Source organism: Bos grunniens, chromosome 4 (genome assembly GCF_055505025.1).
Source record: "Bos grunniens cultivar Pamir isolate PY7600 chromosome 4, Bosgru_T2T1.0, whole genome shotgun sequence".
Taxonomy (NCBI): Eukaryota; Metazoa; Chordata; class Mammalia; order Artiodactyla; family Bovidae; genus Bos; species Bos grunniens.
Window position 1 is genome coordinate 35,619,306 of NC_141168.1, and position 18,028 is coordinate 35,637,333.

At 37.2% G+C, this 18,028-nt stretch overlaps 1 long non-coding RNA gene across 14 annotated transcripts in view; it reads left to right on the top strand.

The window, feature by feature from the left end:
* The window catches only part of LOC147373929 (uncharacterized), a 165,477-nt gene that overhangs the window by 19,074 nt on the left and 128,375 nt on the right, over positions 1-18,028 (top strand). For 2 of the 14 annotated variants that reach the window (XR_015162230.1, XR_015162223.1), the window contains one exon: positions 11,575-12,642. The exons of 9 other annotated variants lie outside the window; for them this stretch is intronic. This is a non-coding gene — a long non-coding RNA (uncharacterized LOC147373929). Of the gene's footprint in view, positions 1-3,207; positions 4,855-11,574; positions 12,643-13,062; positions 16,475-18,028 lie in introns of those variants that run through there. 3 more of the 14 variants (XR_015162232.1, XR_015162231.1, XR_015162228.1) reach the window with 3 other exon arrangements.

The window sequence follows — 18,028 nt, forward strand, 5'->3', positions numbered from 1 at the left end:
GACACTCTCTAGGTCCACCCATGTCTCTTCAAATGACCCAATGCCATTCCTTTTTATGGCTGAGTCATATTCCATTGTGTGTATGTACCATATCTTCTTTATCCATTACTATGTTGATGGACATTTAGGTTGCTTCCATGCTTGGCTGTTGTAAGTAGCACTGCAATAAACATTGGGGTGCATGTGTATTTTTGAATTATGTCTTTCTCTGGGTATATGCCCGGTAGTGGCATTGCTGGGTCATGTGATAGTTCTATTTTTAGCTTTTTAAGGAACCTCCATACTGTTCTCCATAGTGACTGTATCAATTTACCTTTTCACAAGCAGTGTAAGAAGGTTCCCTTTCCTCCATAGCCTCTCCAGCATTTATTGTCTGTAGACTTTGATGATGGCCATTCTGACCAGTGTGAAGTGGTACCTTGTTGTAGTTTTGATTTGCATTTCTCTAATAATTAGTGATGTTGGGCATCATTTCATGTGTTAATTGGCCATCTGTATGTCATATTTGGAAAAAAGTCTAGGTCTTCTGCCCAGTTTTTTTATTTTTGTTTTTAAATCTTGAACTGCATAAGCTGTTTGTAAGTATTGGAGATTAATCCTTTCTCAGTTGCTTCATTTGCAAATATTTTGTCCCATTCTGTGGGCTGTCGTTTCATTTTGTTTATGGTTTTCTTTGCTGTGCAAAAGCTTTTGAGTTTAATGAGGTCCTGTTCATTTTTATTTTTATTACTCTAGCAGGTGGGTCAAAAGATCTTGATGCAATTTATGTCAAAGATGCAATTTATGTTCTGCCTATGTTTTCCTCGAAGAGTTTTATAGTGTCTGGTCTTACATTTAGGTCTTTAATCCATTTTGAGTTTATGTTTTGTGTATGGTATTAGGGGTTTCTAATTTCATTCTTTTATAATATGAAATTGTCTAGTTTTCCCAGTGAAACTTATTGAGGGACTGTCTTTCCTCTATTTATGTTTTGCCTCCTTTGTCATAGGTTAGTGCCATAGGTGTGTGGGTTTATCTCTGGGCTTTCTATCCTGTTCTGTTGATCTATATTTCTGTTTTGTGCAATTATCTTATAGTCTTGCTATTATATAGTCTTGACTATTGATATAGTCTTGACTATTGTAGCTTTGTAGTATAGTCTTAAGTCAGGGGCCTGATTCTTCCAGTGCCATTTTTCTTTCTCAAGATTGCTTTGGCTATTTGGAATCATTTGTGTTTCTGTACAAACTATAACATTTTTTTCTTCTAGTACTGTGAAAAATGGCATTGGCACTTTTCTAGGGATTGTATTCAATCTGTAGATTGCTTTGGGTAGTATAGTCATTTTCACAATACTGATTCTTCCAATCCAAGGATATGGTATATTCCATCTGTTTGTATGTTTGATTTCTTTCACTAGTATCTTATGGTTTTCTGTGTACAAGTCTTTTGCCTTCTTTTTTTTATTTTTTTAATCTTTTTTATTTTATTTAACTTTACAATATTGTATTGGTTTTGCCATATATCAAAATGAATCTGCCACAGGTATACATGTGTTCCCCATCCTGAACCCTCCTCCTTCCTCCCTCCCCATACCATCCCTCTGGGTCATCCCAGTGCATCAGCCCCAAGCATCCAGTATCGTGCATCGAACCTGGACTGGCGACTCATTTCATATATGATATTATACATATTTCAGTGCCATTCTCCCAAATCATCCCACCCTCTCCCTCTCCCACAGAGTCCAAAAGACTGTTCTATACATCAGTGTCTCATATACAGGGTTATTGTTATCATCTTTCTAAATTCCATATATATGCGTTAGTATACTGTATTGGTGTTTTTCTTTCTGGCTTATTTCACTCTGTATAATAGGCTCCAGTTTCATCCACCTCATTAGAACTGATTCAAATGTATTCTTTTTAATGGCTGAGTAATACTCCATTGTGTATATATACCACAGCCTTCTTATCCATTCATCTGCTTTTGCCTTCTTAAGAAAGTTTATTCCTAGGTCTTCTTTTTGTTGCAATGGTAAATGGGATTGTTAGCTTGATATCTCTTTTTGATCTTTTGCTGTTAGTGTATAGGAATTTAAGAGACTTCTGTGTATTAATTTTGTATCTTGGTACTTTACCAGATTTATTGGTTAGCACCAGTAGTTTTCTGGTGGCATCTTTATGATTTTCTGTATATAGTATGTCATCTGCAAACAGCTGACAATTTTACTTCTTTTCCAATTTGGATTCCTTTTATTCTTTTTTCCTCTGATTTCCATGGTAGGACTTCCAAAATTATATTGAATAATAGTGGCAAGAGTGGACATCCTCGTCTTATTCCTAAACTTAGAGGAAATGCTTTTAGTTTTTCATCATTGAAAATAATGTTTGCTGTGGGTTTGCCATATATGCCCTTTATTATGTTGAGATAGGGTCCCTCTATGCCCACTTTCTGGAGAGTTTTTTAAATTATAAATCAGTGTTGAATTCTGTTGAAAGCTTTTTCTGCATTTACTAAGATAATCATATAATTTTTATTCTTTAGTTTGTTAATATAGTGTATCTGATTGATTCGTGTATACTGAAGAATCCTTGTATCCCTGGGATTTATCCCCCTTGATCATGGTGTAAGACCTTTTAATGTATAGTTGGATTTGGTTTGCTAGTATTTTGTTGAGGTTTTTTGCATCAATGTTCCCTGGTAGCTCAGACGGTAAAGCGTCTGCCTACAATGCAGGAGACCCAGGTTTGATCCCTGGGTCAGGAAGATCCTCTGGAGAAGGAAATGGCAACCCACTCCAATACTCTTGCCTGGAAAATCCCATGGATGAAGAAGTGTGGTAGGCTACAGTCTATGGGGTCGTAAAGACTTGGACACGACTGAGTGACTTCACTTTCACTTTCATCAGTGATACTGGCCTATAATTTTCTTTTTTTATGTGTGATTTCTTTGTCTGGTTTTGGTATCAGGGTGATGGTGGCCACAAAGAGTGAGTTTGGGAGTGTTCCTCCCTCTGCAGCTTTTTGGAAGGATAGGTGTTAGCTCTTCTCTAAATGTTTGATGGAATTTGCCTTTGAAGCCATCTGGTGCTGGACTTTTGCTTGTTGGAAGATTTTAAATCACAGTTTAAATTTCATTACTTGTGATGTATCTGTTCATATTTTCTATTTCTTCCTGGTTCAGTCTCAGAAGGTTGTACTTTTCTAAGAATTTGTCCATTTCTTTCAGGGTGTCCATTTTATTGGCTTGGCTTCCCCTGTGACTCAGTGGTAAAGAATCCACCTGCACTGCGGGACACATGGGTTTGATCCCTGGGTTGGACAGATCACCAGGAGAAGGGAAAGGCTACCCAATCCAGTATCCTGGCCTGGAGAATTCCATGGACATATAGTCCAAGGGGTTGCATAGAGTCAGACACGACTGAGTGACTTTCACTTTCACAGTTGCTTGTGGAAAATAGAAATTTCACAGTGCATCATTTAAAAAATTATGATAATAAATTTGCAATAATAATACACACAAGGTTGGAACAGAAAACTTACAGAGCAAAATGTGACATAGTGACAATCATAAGTTGTATAATGAACATTAAGCTCTTAACAACTTTGCACTGTGATGTTAATTGTATCACTGTCTAAAAACATATCGATACATCTCTGGTCAATCACATTTACATAACAAAAGATATATTAATATGTCTCTAGTCAATAATATGTGAAGATAAATGTAGAGTATTGATTTGTTCATTTGTATCAAGCCAGCTGTACTCAGGAATCAAAAGTGTGCATTGTTAAACCTCTGATTGGCGGGTTTCAGCTATAATGAGTTGGCACATGCTCCAAGGGTTATTTGGAATAGTATAAAAGTTTAGTGAGGGATGATGGAGGCTCCATCCTAAACTGAAGTGGTCCCCATGCACTTCAACTTCATCTCTTGTAATGAAATATTCCTCCTGAGGCAGAGGACCTAACATTTGCACCTGAGATGTTTCAAGAACTCTGGATGCAGCTGCTGTCTGGCTGAATGCTATACTACTTTATTTGTGTGCTTTGAATTTATGTGAACTGGGTACGTTTTGAATCCAGTGAATCTTCTTTCTGATTCCCAACTAAGGACAAATAGAAATTGAGTCAGTAGTTGTATAACACTCAGGGCTTATATTTAATGTATTTAACTTTTTAAAAATATGTTTTTCTTATGGAAAGCAAATCATGTGTAATCATGTGGTATTTTCCCAATTAAAAATAATCCCAAGGGCTGTGTTCTTGAGAAAGTTTGCAATGAGATACAAAGATAGTCTATTCCCACTAACCCCTTGCCCATGACTGACTGTGAATCTGTGATCTGTAGTATTTGCACAGAATCATTAAACCCCTCTCCCGTCCCCTTTTCCTCACTACACCTCCTTTCCCTCTCTCTTCTCCCTCAGTCTGTCTTTTTTTGTTTCTGTTGGGGCTTCCCTGATTGCTCAGTTGGTTAAGAGTCCGCCTGCATTGCAGGAGACCCCAGTTTGATTCCTGGATCGGGAAGACCCTCTGGAGAAGGGATAGACTACTCACTCCAGTATTCTTGGGCTTCTTTGTGGCTTAGCTGGTAAAGAATCTGCTTGCACTGCGGGAGACCTGGGTTCAATCCCTGGGTTGGGAAGATCCCCTGGAGAAGAGAAAGGCTACCCACTCCAGTATTCTGGCCTGGAGAATTCCATGGGCTGTATAGTCCATGGAATTGCAAAGAGTTGCAAAGAGACTGAGGGACTTTTCATTTTATTTGACTTTCAGGCTACCAAAAATAGAGGAGTTAGGTAGATTTCTTTTCATAATCAAATTGTATTAGATATTGACCCACATTTTTATATAGATTACTAGTAAATGCTATGGAGAAGGCAATGGCAACCCACTCCAGTACTCTTGCCTGGAAACTCCCATGGATGGAGGAGCCTGTAGGCTGCTGTCTGTGGGGTCACACAGAGTCGGACATGACTGAAGTGACTTACCAGCAGCAGTAAATGCAATTGATTACATTTCACTGTACGTAGACATGATAGGTCTATAGGATGGAAAAGTCTACCTCAATAGTAGTTCTCTGAATTTTGTAATTTAAATTCCTCCTGCATTGACAGTTAACCTGAACTTCTATAATTGCAGTAACGTAAAGTGTTTGAAGAAGGGTAGAGATTATAAAACTTCTACTCTTAATATCATTTCAACTGATTAATACAGCCTTTATTGTGCCCATCTTTGCATGACAAGTTCCCTTGAAATCTCTACTTTTCTTGAAGAGATCTCTAGTCTTTCCCAATCTGTTGTTTTCCTCTATTTATTTGCACTAATCATTGAGGAAGGCTTTCTTATCTCTTCTTGCTATTCTTGGGAATTCTGCATTCAGAGGGTTATATCTTTCCTTTTCTCCTTTGCCTTTAGCTTTTCTTCCTTTCTCAGCTATTTGTAAGGCCTGTTCAGACAACTGTTTTGCCTTTTTGCATTTCTTTTTCTTGGGGATGGTCTTGATCACTGCCTCCTGTACAAAGTCACGGACCTCTGTCCATAGTATGGACCTAACAGAACCAGAAGATATTAAGAAGAGGAGTCTAGAATACACTGAAGAACTATACAAAAAACATCTTCATGACCCAGATAACCACAATGGTGTGATCACTCACCTAGAGTCAGACATCCGGGAATGCAAAGTAAAGTGGGCCTTAGAAAGCATCACTACAAACAAAGCTAGTGGAGGTGATGTAATTCCAGTTGAGCTATTCCAAATCCTGAAAGATGATGCTGTGAAAGTGCTGCATTCAATATGCCAGCAAATTTGGAAAACTCAGCAGTGGCCACAGGACTGGAAAAGGTCGGTTTTCATACCAATCCCAAAGAAAGGCAATGCCAAAGAATGTTTAAATTACCGCACAATTGCACCCATCTCACATGGTAGCAAAAGAATGCTCAAAATTCCCCAAGCCAGGCTTCAACAATATGTGAAACATGAACTTTCAGGTGTTCAAGCTGGTTTTAGAAAAGGCAGAGGACCCAGAGATCAAATTGCCAACATCTGGTGGATCATCAAAAAAGCAAGAGAGTTCCAGAAAAACATCTACTTCTGCTTTATTGACTACGCCAAAGCCTTTTACTGTGCAGATCACAAGAAACTGTGGAAGATTATTAAAGAGATGGGAATATCAGACTTTCCTCCAGAAAAATCTGTATGCAGGTCAGGAAGCGACAGTTAGAACTGGACATGGAACAACAGACTGGCTCCAAATAGGGAAAGGAGTACGTCAAGTCTGCATATTGTCACCCTACTTATTTAACTTATAAGCAGAGTACATCATGTGAAATGCCAGGCTGGATGAAGCACAAACTTGGAATGAAGATTGCTGGGAGAAATATCAATAACTTCAGATATGCAGATAATACTACCCTAATGGCAGAAACTGAAGAAGAATTAAAGGACCTCTTGATGAAAGTGAAAGTGGAGAGTGAAAAAGTTGGCTTAAAACTCAACATTCAGAAAAGTAAGATCATGGCATCTGGTCCAATCACTTCATGGCAAATAAATGGGGAAACAATGGAAACAGTGAGAGACTTTAGTTTTGGGGGCTCCAAAATCACTGCAGATGGCAACTGCAGCCATGAAATTAAGAGACACTTGCTCCTTGGAAGAAAAGCTATGATCAACTTAGACAGCATATTAAAAAGCAGAGACATTACTTTGCCAACAAAGATCTGTCTAGTCAAAGCTATGGTTTTTCCAGTGGTCATATATGGATGTGAGAGTTGGAGTGTAAAGAAAACTGAGTGCTGAAGAATTAATGCTTTTGAACTGTGGTGTTAGAGAAGACTCTTGAGAGTCCCTTGGACTGCAAGGAGATCCAACCAGTCCATCCTAAAGGAGATCAGTCCTGAATGTTCATTGGAAGGACTGATGCTGAAGCTGCAACTTCAATACCTTGGCCACCTGATGTGAAGAGCTGACTCATTTGAAAAGACCCTGATGCTGGGAAGGATTGAGGGCAGGAGGAGAAGGGGAAGACAGAGGATGTGATGGTTGGATGACATCACCAATTCAATGGACATGGATTTGGGTGGACTCCGGGAGTTGGTGACAGACAGCGAGGCCTGGCGTGCTGCGGTTCATGGGGTCACAAAGAGTTGGACACGAGTGAGCAACTGAACTGACTGACTGACTGATGCTGAAACTCCAATACTTTGGCCACCTGATGCAAAGAACTGACTCACTAGAAAAGACCCTGATGCTGGGAAAGATCGAAGGTGAGAGAAGGGTACGACAGAGGATGAGATGATTGTATGGCATCACTGACTCAATGGACATGAGTTTGAGTAAGCTCTGGGAGTTGGTGATGGACAGGGAAGCCTGGCGTGATGCAGTCCGTGGGGTTGCAAAGAGTTGGACATGACTGAGTGACTGACCTGAACTGATCAATACATCTTGTTTCCCACTTAACAAACTGAAAAACAGGATATAATTATATTGCTTGTTAAAAGGCAGTATATACTCTTTCATTTGGATAAGAAAAATAATTTCGCTGCTATTTAGTTATAGATGTTTTATGTATATTTTTATAAAAGGGCATGGCTAGGCAATCTTTATTACTCATTTCTTATACTAAGGTGGATATTAAAATATAATCCAGAAAAAATGTCAAGGTGTTAACATAATGTGCTTGAGGCAGGAAGATGAGAACAATAAAATTTAGGGGAAGGAAGGACAATGTCTACCTACCTTTTTCCCCTTATTTTTTTCAAATGATGGCTATCTTAAAAGTATTTACTTACTTGGATGTGCCAGATCTTAGTTGTGGCGTATGGGATTTAGTTACCTGAACAGTGATTGAACCCGGGCCCCCTGCTCTGGGAGTGTGGAGTCTTAGCCACTGGACCACAAGGGAAGTCCCAAAGAATGCTTATTTGGATTTTCACATGAGCCACTTGTAGCAAACTCAAAATTAGTATGTTAGTTAATGTTAATGTTCTGATGACGTTTGTACATTATTTGATTTTTACCTCTTATAATAATCTTATGAAATAAAACAGCTATTAGCCAGTTATGTAAAAAAAAAAAAAAAAAAAAAACAAGGAAATTGAGGGACAGGTTTGTGAAGTAACTTGCCCAAAGTAACATAAACAGGAAGAGGCAAAGCTCAAGTTTGGTCTCTGATGGTTTTCCTCTAGAGCCATTGCCTCAGATTTCTGTGCTTTCTTCTGTCATGGATCGTAGGATATAGGTAAATTCATATTCTGGTTACTAACCACCGGGTGATACCTTTACTTTAATGAAGAAAATTAAGACATAATTTGCATTTTCTTTCAAGAATTATCTAAACCTAAAAAAGATATCAAGGGGGTCTCTAGATTAGGTCACAACTATTCTAAGAAGTATCTGTATATATATTTGGATAATCAGTTGAAAAACATCAATTTTCATGTCACAGTTTGAATAGATAATTTAATATTTAAAATTCTAAAGCCAAGTATTAGTTATTAGCAGTCACAGTTGAAATAGAAATCAATTAGGCATTAAACTTAGGGCCTATCATGAAATATAAGATGTAAAAAGTTTCACTCCCATTGTTATTGTTCAGTTACTCAGACGTGTCCAACTCTTTGCGACCCTATGGACTACAGCATGCTAGACTTCCCTGTTCTTCCCAGAGTTTGCTCAAACTCATGTCCATTGATGCTGCCATCCAACCTTCTCATTCTCTGTCACCCCCTTCTCCTCCTGTCCTTAATCTTTCCCAGTATCTGGGTCTTTTCTAATGAGTTGGCTCTTCACATCAGGTGGCCAAAATATTGGAGCTTCAGCGTAAGTCCTCCCAATGAATATTCAGTGTTGATATCCTTTAGGATTGACTGGTTAGATCTCCTTGCTTCCAAGGGACTCTCAAGAGTCTTCTCCAGCACCATAGTTCGAAAGCATCAATTCTTCGGCACTCAGCCTTCTTTATGGTCCAACTCTCACATCCATACATGACTACTGGAAAGACCATAGCTTTAACTATACAGACCTTTCTTGGCAAAGTGATGTCTCTATTTTTTAATACAACATCTAGGTTGGTCATGGTTTTTCTTCCAAGGAGCAAGCATCTTTTAATTTCATGACTGAAGTCACCATCTGCATTGATTTTGGAGCTTAAGAAAATAAAATCTGCCACTGTTTCCATTTTTTCCTCATCTATTTGCCATCAAGTGATGTGACTAAATGCCATGATTTTAGTGTTTGGAATGTTGAGTTTTAAGCCAGCTTTATCACTCTTCTCCTTCACCTTTATCAAGAGGCTCCTTAGTTCCTCTCCACTTTCTGCCATGAGGGTGATGTCATCTGCATATCTGAAGTTATTGATACCTCTCCTGGAAATCTTGATTCCAGTTTGTGCTTCATTCAACATGGCATTTTACGTGATATACTCTGCATGTCAGTTAAATAAGCAGGGTGACAATATACAGTCCTGATATATTCCTTTCCCAATTTTTGAACCAGTTCATTGTTCCATGTCGGGTCTAACTGTTGCTTCTTGACCTGCATATAGGTTTCTCTGGAGGCAAGTAAGGTGGTCTGGTATTCCCCTCTCTTTAAGAATTTTCAAGTTAGTTGTGATTCATACAGTCAAAGGCCTAGTCAATGAAACAAAAGTAGATGTTTTTCTGGAACTCTCGCTGTTTCTATGATCCAACGGATGTTGGCAATTTGATCTCTAGTTCTTCTGCCTTTTCTAAATCCGGGTTGAACACCAGGAAGTTATCAGTTCATGTACTGTTGAAGCCTAGCTTGATGGATTTTGAACATTACCTTGCTAGCCTGTGAAATGAGTGCAGTTGTGCAGTAGATTGAACATTCTTTGGCATTGCCCTTCTTTGGGATTGGAATGAAAACTGTTATCATTTCCAATCCTATAGCCACTGCTGAGTTTTCCCTATTCACAAGCATATTGAGTGCAGCACTTTCACAGCATCATCTTTTAGGATTCAGAATAGTTCAACTGGAATTCCATCACCTCCACTACCTTGGTTCTTAGTGATGCTTTCTAAAGCCCACTTGACTTTGCATTCCAGGATATCTGGCTCTAGGTGAGTGATCACACCATTGTGGTTATCTGGGTCATGAAGATCTTTTTAGTATAGATCTTCTGTGTATTCCTGCCATCTCTTCTTAATATCTTTTGCTTCTGTTAGGTCCGTATTATTTCTGTCCTTAATTATACCCCTCTTTGCATGACATGTTCCCTTGATATCTCTATTTTCTTGAAGAGATCTCTAGTCTTTCCAGGAGCTGACTGAGGCTCAGTTCATGAAGTCCTTATTGCAAAATTCAGATTTAAATTGAAGAAAGTAGGGAAAGCCACTAGGCCATCAGGTATGACCTAAGCCAAATACCTTATGATTACACAGTGGAAGTGACAAATACATTCACGGTCTTAAATCTGATAGAGTGCCTTGAAGAACTATGGACAGTGGTTCATAACATTGTATAGAAGGCAGTGACCAAAACTATCCCAATAAAAAGAAATGCAAAAAGGCAAAATGGTTGTCTGAAGAGGCTTTACAACTACCTGAGAAAAGAAAAGTGAAAGGCAAAGGACAAAAGGAAAGATAAACTGATCTGAAAGCAGAGTTCAAAGAATAGCATGGAGAGATAAGAAAGCATTCTTAAGCGAACAATACAATGAAATAGAGGAAAACAGTAGAATGGGAAAGACTAGAGATCTCTTCACCCCAGACCTAGGTTAGCCTATGTGAATGAAATTACTTAGCATAGTCCTTTCCTAGACTGCAGCAGAAATTAGGTGAAGTTTTGGAATGAGTGCTGTTAGGCTATTTTTTCATTATTTATCTTATCAAACTATTACTTTAAACAATTATTAGACTATTTAATCAGTGGACCGCAAAAAAATAAATGGTTTTCTTTGTCTACAGTAATTGCCTTTTATCATGCTGTTGAATTTCCTTATTTTTTTTTCCTTTCCAAAATGACACTTTTGGAATATCCCATAGGTTTTAAATCTTTCAGTTTTCATAGACTTCAGTCTATTCCATTCAAGATTTCCAATATCACACCCCATTTAAAGATATCAAAATTAATTGGTTGATACATTTTCATCCTCAAAGTGTAGAAATGTAATAAATTTTTGTGTTTTGATTTGCATTGAGTTGTATACTGCAATTTTACTGAATTTATTACTTTTAACAGTTTTTGGTGAAGTCCTTATGGTTTTCTAAATATAAGATTATATCATCTGAATATGGGAATCTTAATTTTTTCTTTTCAATTTGGATATCTTTTTTTCTTTCCTAATTGCTCAGGCTAGAACTTCTAATATTATATTGAAAAGAGTGGCAGAGTGGCATCTTTATCTTGTTCCTAATCTTAAAGGAAAAACAGCTTTTCACCCTTGAGAATGATGATAGTTATGGTTTTGTCATATATGACCTTTACTGTGTTGAAATATATTGCATTTATACCTAAGTGGTTGAGAATTTTTATCATGAAAGGAACGGTGTTTTGTCAAATAATTTTTATGCATACATTGAGATGATTATGTAATTTTATTCTTTTGTTAATGTGATGATTATATTTCAGTTCAGTCGCTCAGTCATGTTCGACTCTGTGACCCCATGAATCGCAGCACTCCAGGCCTCCGTGTCCATCACCAACTCCCGGAGTTCACTCAGACTCATGTCCATCGAGTCGGTGATGCCATTCAGCCATCTCATCCTTTGTCGTCCGCTTCTTATCCTGCCCCCAATCCCTCCGAGCATTAGAGTCTTTTCTAATGAGTCAACACTTCACATGAGATGGCCCAAGTATTGGAGTTTCAGCTTCAGCATCAGTCCTTCCAGTGAACACCCAGGACTGATCTCCTTTAGGATGGACTGGTTGGATCTCCTTGCAGTCCAAAGAACTCTCAAGAGTCTTCTCCAACACCACAGTTCAAAAGCATCAATTCTTCGGCACTCAGCTTTCTTCACAGTCCAACTCTCACATCCATATATGACCACTGGAAAAACCATAGCCTTGACTAGACGGACCTTTGTTGGCAAAGTTATGTCTCTGCTTTTCAATATGCTATCTAGGTTGGACATAACTTTGCTTCCAAGGAGTAAGCGTCTTTTAATTTCATGGCTGAAATCACCATCTGCAGTGATTTTGGAGCCCAAAAAAATAAAGTCTGACACTGTTTCCACTGTTTCCCCATCTTTTTCCTACAAAGTGATGGGACTGGGAGTTATGATCTTTGTTTTCTGAATGTTGAGCTTTGAGCCAACTTTTTCACTCTCCTCTTTCACTTACATCAAGAGGCTTTTTAGTTCCTCTTCACTTTCTGCCATAAGGGTGGTGTCATCTGCATATCTGAGGTTATTCTCCCAGAAATCTTGATTCCAGCTTGTGTTTCTTCCAGTCCAGCGTTTCTCATGATGTACTCTACATATAAGTTAAATAAGCAGGGTGACAATACTCATTGGCAAATGCTTTTTATATCAATTGAATAAATTTTTTTATTATGTTTCATTGAGGCATAGTTGATTTACAGTATTATTAGTTTCAAGTTTATAACAGTGATTCAAAATTTTTACCTTATATACTCCATTGGAAGTGATTATAAAATATCAATTATATCCCATGTGCTGAATAATATGTTCTTGTGGTTTATTTTATAAGCAATAGTTTGTGCTTTTTAATCCTGTACTGCTATCTTGCCCCTCCCCTGTTACCTCTCACCACTGGTAACAACTAGTTTGTTCTCTATATCTGAATCTATTTTTGTTTTGTTCTATTCATTTGTTTATTTTTTAGATTCCATAAATAGGTGATAACGTAAGTTTTGTTTTTGATTTATTTAACTAAGCATAATACCGTTCAGGTTCATCCATGTTGTTGCAAGTAGCAAAGTTGCATTCTTTTTTTATGGTTAAGCAGTATTCCATTATACATATATATCATGAGTTTTATCCATTCATCTGTTGATGGACACTAAGATTGCTTCCATATTTTGGATATTGTAAATAATTCTTCTATGAACATTGGGATGCATATATCTTTTCAAATTTGTGTTTTAATTTTTTTCAGGTATATATGCCCAGGAGTGAAATTGCTGGATTGTATGATAGTTCTATTTTCAGTTTTTTGAGGAAACTCCATACTATTTTCCACAGTGGCTGCACCAATTTGCATTGCTACCAACAATATTCAAGGGTTCCCTTTTCTCCAGATTCTCACAAATACTTGTGGTCTTTTTGATGACAGTCATTCTGACATGCATGAGGTGGTATCTTATTGTGTTTTTGATTTCTATTTTTCTTATTAATGGTGTTGAGCATCTTTTCACATGCCTGTTGGTCATCTGTATGTCTTTAACAAAATGTCCATTCAAATCTTCCACCCATTTTTAATCAGGTTTTTTGTTTTTTGATGTTGAGTTGTAGGAGCTGTTTATAGTTGTTGGCTACTAATCCCTCATCAGTAATACCCTTTGCAAATTTTCCCCCACTCAATTTGTTGTGTTTTTGTTTGTTGGTGGTTTCCTTTGTGATACAACATCTTCTAAGTTTAATTAGGTCTCTTTGTTGTTTTTGTTCTGGTTTCCTTTGTGTAAGGAAAGAGTAAAAAAAAAAAAAATCCTCTGATTATGTCAAAGTATGTTCTGCCTATATTTTATTCTAAAAGGGTCTTATGGTTTCCAGTTTTATATTTAGGTATTAATCCATTTTGAGTTTGTTAACGGTGTGAGAAAATGTTCTATTTTCGTTCTTATACATGTAACTGCCCAGTTTACCCAGTACCATTTATTGGGGAAAAAAACAAAACAAAAACACCTCTCCTTATGCTTTTTATTGCCTCCTTTGTTATAATTAGACATAAGTGCATGGATTTATTTCTGAGTTTTCTGTACTGTTCCATTCATCTACATACCTGCTTTTATTCTAGTACCATACTGTTTTGATTATTGAGGCTTTCTAGTATAGCCTAATGGAGAAAGCAATGGAACCCCACTCCAGTACTCTTGCCTGGCAAATCCAATGGACGGAGGGGCCTGGTAGGCTGCAGTCCATGGGGTAGCTAAGAGTTGGACACGACTGAGCGACTTCCCTTTCACTTGTCACTTTCATGCATTGGAGAAGGAAATGGCAGCCTACTCCAGTGTTCTTGCCTGGAGAATCCCAGAGACAGAGGAGCCTGGTGGGCTGCTGTCTATGGGGTCACACAGAGTCGGACACAACTGAAGTGACTTAGCAGCAGCAGTAGCAGTATAGCCTAAACTCAAGGAGCACAATACTTCCACCTCTGTTTTCCTTTTTCAAGACTGTTTTGGCTATTCAGAACCTTTTGTGGCTCCATAGAAATTTTAAAATCACTTGTTCAATTGCTGTAAAAAAAATGCTATTGATTATTTTGATAGGGATTTCATTGACCCTATAGATTGCCTTAGGCAGTGTGATTATTTTAATTTCTAATCCATAAACTTGGTATGTCTGTCTATCTGTTGATGTTATCTTCAGTTTCTTTCATCAGCATCTTAGAATTTTCTGAGTACAGGTCTTTTATCTCTTCAGATTTATACTTAGGTAGTTTATTCTTTTTGATGAGATTATACGGATAGGGTTGTTTCCCTAAGTTCACTTTCTAATAACTCATTTTTAGTGTATAGAAATACAGCAGATTTCTGTATATTAATTTGTATCCAGCAACTTTACCAAATTTATTTGTTAAGTTCTAGTAGTAGTATTTTGGTGATGTCTTTAGGATTTTCTTTGTATAATATTATGTAATCTGCAAACAGTGACAGTTTTATTTTTTCCTTTCCAATTTGCATTCCTTTTCTTTTACTTATCTGATTGCTGTGATTGGGACTTCTAGTACTATGTTGAATAAAACTGATGAAAAGTGGGCATTTTTGTCTTGTTCCTGATCTTAGAGGAAATGCTTTTAGCCTTTCACCTTTGAATATGATGGTAGCTGTTGGTTTATCATATATGGCCTTTATTATGTTTAGGTATGTTACCCCTATACAAGCTTTTTATAGAGTTCTTACCATAACAGAATGTTGAATTTTATCAAAAGACTTTTCTGTACATATTGAGATGATCATATGATTTTTATTCATTTTGTTAATGTGATATATCACTTTGATTTTCAGATATTGAATCATCCTTGCATAACTGGGATAAATCCCACTTGATCATGGTGTATGACCCTTTAAACATATTGCGGATTTATTTGCTAATGTTTTGTTGAGGATTTTTGCATCTGTATTCATCAGTGATATTAGCCTGTAGTTTTTGGTTTTGCGATACCTTTGTCTGGTTTTGGTATCACTGTTGGCCTCATAGTATGAATTTGGAAGCATTTTTTTCTCTACAAAGTGTTGGAATAGTTTGAAAGGGGTAAGTTGTTACCCTTCTCTACATTTTTGGTAGAATTAACCTGTGAAACCGTCTTGTCCTGGACTTTTGTTTTTTAGGAGTTTTAGAAGTATGGATTCACTTTCATCCTCAGGATTGGTCTGTTCTTATTTTCTCTTCCTGGTTCAGTTTTGGGTGACTGAACATTTCTCTGAATTTGTCCATTTCTTCAAGGTTGTTCATTTTATTGGCATATGGTTCATAGTAATCTCTTACAATACTCTGTATTTCTCTGTCAGTTGCAACTTCTTTTTCATTCCTGATTTTATTGATCTGCACCCACTCCCCCCCACGCCCTGCTTTTGGTTATGAGTCTGGCTCAAGGTTTATCAATTTTTGTTTGATCTTTTCAAAGAACCAGCTGTTAGTTTCATTCATCTTTTCTAGTTTTTTTTTTTTTTTTTTTTGGTCCCCATTTCATTTGTTTCTGCTCTGATCTTTATTATTTCTTTCCTTCTCCAAATTTTGGGTTTTGCCTGTTGTTTTCCTAGTTCCTCTGATGTAAGGTCAGGTTCATCAGAGATTTTTTATTTCCTGAGGTAGGCATAGATTGCTCTAAGTTTCCTTCATAGAACTGCTTTTGCTGTATCCTGTATATTTTCATTTGTGTTTTAATTTTAATTTGTCTCTAGGTACTTTATTTTTTTCTTTGATATATTCAGTGATACATTGATTAGTAGCATAGTTTTCAGGCTGTATGTGTTTGTGTTTGGGGCATATTTTTCCTTGTACTTGATTTCAATGCTCATTGCATTGTGGTCAGAAAAGATACTTGATATGATTTCAGTTTTCTTACATTTTATTGGTGCTTGTTTTGTGGCTTAGCATATAACAGTACTGGAGAACGTTGTATATACACTTGAAAAGAATGTATATTCTACTGCTTTTAGCTGAAATCTTCTATATATATCCTTAAATTCATTTCATCTAATGTATCATTTAAGGCCAATGTTTATTTCTGTCAGAATGATCTGTCCATTGATGTAAGAGGGGTTTTAAAGTTCCTTATTATTATTGTGTTACCATTATCTCCATTTATGTTTGTTAACATATGCTTTATGTATTGTGCATGCGTGCATGCTCTGCTGCTGCTGCTAGTTGCTTCAGTCGTGTCCGACTCTCTGCGACCCCATGGACTGCAGACTACCAGGCTCCTCCATCCATGGGATTTTCCAGGCAAGAGTACTGGAGTGGGGTGCCATTGCCTTCTCCTGCAAGCTCAGTCATGTCCAACTCTTTGTAACCCCATGGACTGCAGCTTGCCAGGCTCCTCTCTCCATGGGATTGTCTAGGCAAGAGGACTGGAGTGGATTGCCTTTTCCTCTTCCAGGGCATCCTCCCAACCCAGGGATTAAGCCTGTGTCTCCTGCATTGGCAGGCAGATTCTTTACCACTGAGCCAGATGTTAGGACAGGCTTTATGTATTTAGGTACTCCTATTTTGGGTACATTTGTATTTACAATTGTTTATCTTCTTGAATTGATCCCTTGATCATTATGTAATGTCCTTCTTTGTTACATGTTACAGTTTGTGTTTTAAAGTCAGTTGACTTATATACGTATTTCTTCCTTGCCTTTACTTTCATTTTTATTTCCATGAAATACCATTTTCCATCCTCAGTTTCATTCTTGGTCTTTCTTTAGATCTGAAGTTAATCTCTTGTATGCGCCATGTATATGGATTTTGCTTTTGTATCTATTCAGTCACTCTGTCTTTTGACTGGAGCATTTAGTCAATTTACAATTAATGTAATTAATATATATGTATTTATCATCATTTTGTTTATAATTTTGCAGTTGTTATTGTAGTTCTTTTTGTAGTTCTTTTTGTTCTCTTGTTATTGACTATCTTTAGTGTTGGATTCATTTTTCTTTTGTATGTTGATCTTTTATAGACTTGGTCTGTGATTGCCATGATGCTTATATATAGCAGTGTGTGTGATTATTTAAGTTGTTCCTCTCTTAACTTCAAATGCATTTTTAAAACCTTGTATTTCTCCCCCCAACCCCTGTGTATGCTTTTGTTATCATATTTTGCATATTTTTGCTTCATATATCCCTCACTACATATTTCAGATATTTCCTACTTTAGTCTTATAACATTTCAGCTAGCATTGTATGTAGTTTATTTATTACCACTACAGTGGCTCAGATCATGAACTCCTTATTGCCAAATTCAGACTTAAATTGAAGAAAGTAGGGAAAACCACTAGACCATTCAGGTATGACCTAAATCAAATTCCTAACAATTATACAGTGGAAGTGAGTAATGGATTTAAGGGACTGGATCTGATAGAGTACCTGATGAACTATGGACAGAGGTTCGGGACATTGTACAGGAGACAGGGAACAAGACCATCCCCAAGAAAAAGAAATACAAAAAAGCAAAATGACTGTCTGAGGAGGCCTTGCAAATAGCTGTGAAAAGAAGAGAAGCCAAAAGCAAAGGAGAAAAGGAATGATATACCCATTTGAATGCAGAGTTCCAAACAATAGCAGGGAGAGATAAGAAAGCCTTCCTAAGTGATCAGTGCAAAGAAATAGAGGAAAACAATAGAATGGGAAAGACTAGAGATCTCTTAAAGAAAATTAGGTATACCAAAGGAACTTTTCATGCAAAGATGGGCTCAATAA